General features: G+C 41.1%; 1 non-coding gene across 1 annotated transcript; it reads left to right on the top strand.

Moving 5' to 3' along the window:
• The first annotated feature begins 704 nt into the window (after positions 1-704).
• Positions 705-812, top strand: LOC148544464 (small nucleolar RNA R71). The gene has a single exon (XR_015900772.1). It is a non-coding gene; the product is annotated as a small nucleolar RNA R71 (small nucleolar RNA).
• The last annotated feature ends 413 nt before the right edge of the window (positions 813-1,225 follow it).

Genomic DNA, 1,225 nt, shown 5'->3' with positions numbered 1-1,225 from the left:
AGAGTACTAGGAGGAATTTCAGTGATCCTTTTACTCAGCTGGCCCACTTGTGCTTCCAAATTTCTAATGGAGGATCTTGTTTCATTCATGAAACTCACAGTGGCCTTAGATAGATCAGAGACTAAGTTTGCTAGATTAGAAGTATTTTGTTCAGAGTTCTCTGTCAGTTGCTGAGTGGATGATGGAAAAGGTTTACTATTGTTAAACCTGTATCTTCCACCATTATTAAAGCCTTGTTGAGGCTTTTGTTGATCCTTCCATGAGAGATTTGGATGATTTCTCCATGATGGATTATAGGTGTTTCCATAAGGTTCACCTAAGTAATTCACCTCTGCTATTGCAGGGTTCTCAGGATCATAAGCTTCTTCTTCAGAAGATGCCTCTTGAGTACTGTTGGATGCAGCTTGCATTCTATTCAGACTCTGAGAAATCATATTGACTTGCTGAGTCAATATTTTGTTCTTAGCCAATATGGCATTCAGAGTATCAATTTCAAGGACTCCCTTCTTCATAGGCGTCCCATTACTTACAGGATTCCTCTCAGAAGTGTACATGAACTGGTTATTAGCAACCATGTCAATGAGTTCTTGAGCTTCTGCAGGCATTTTCTTTAGGTGAATGGATCCACCTGCAGAAGTATCCAATACCATCTTAGCTAATTCAGACTGACCATCATAGAATATGTCCAGGATGGTCCATTCTGAAAGCATGTCAGAAGGACACTTTTTGGTCAGTCCTTTGTATCTCTCCCAAGCTTCATAGAGGGATTCATCTTCTTTCTATCTGAAGGTCTGAACATCCACTCTAAGCTTACTCAGCTTTTGAGGAGGAAAGAACTTGGCTAAGAAAGCCTTGACCAGCTTATCCCAAGAGTTCAGGCTATCCTTAGGTTGAGAGTCCACCCACACTCTAGCTCTGTCTCTTACAGCAAAAGGGAAAAGCATGAGCCTGTAGACTTCAGGATCTACTCCATTAGTCTTAACAGTATCACAGATCTGCAAGAATTCAGTTAATAACTGAAAAGGATCTTCAGATGGAAGTCCATGAAACTTGCAGTTTTGCTGCATCAGAGAAACTAGCTGAGGTTTCAGCTCAAAATTGTTTGCTCCAATGGCAGGAATGGAGATGCTTCTTCCATGTAAATTGGAATTAGGTGCAGTAAAGTCACCAAGCATTCTCCTTGCATTGTTGTTGGGTTCGGCTGCCATCTCCTTTACTTGTTCGA

This window comes from Arachis ipaensis, chromosome B9, assembly GCF_059453495.1.
Source record: "Arachis ipaensis isolate K30076 ecotype BB chromosome B9, ASM5945349v1, whole genome shotgun sequence".
Lineage (NCBI taxonomy): Eukaryota > Viridiplantae > Streptophyta > Magnoliopsida > Fabales > Fabaceae > Arachis > Arachis ipaensis.
Note: the sequence above shows the minus strand (reverse complement) of the source record. Positions and strands in the feature narration are given on the sequence as shown.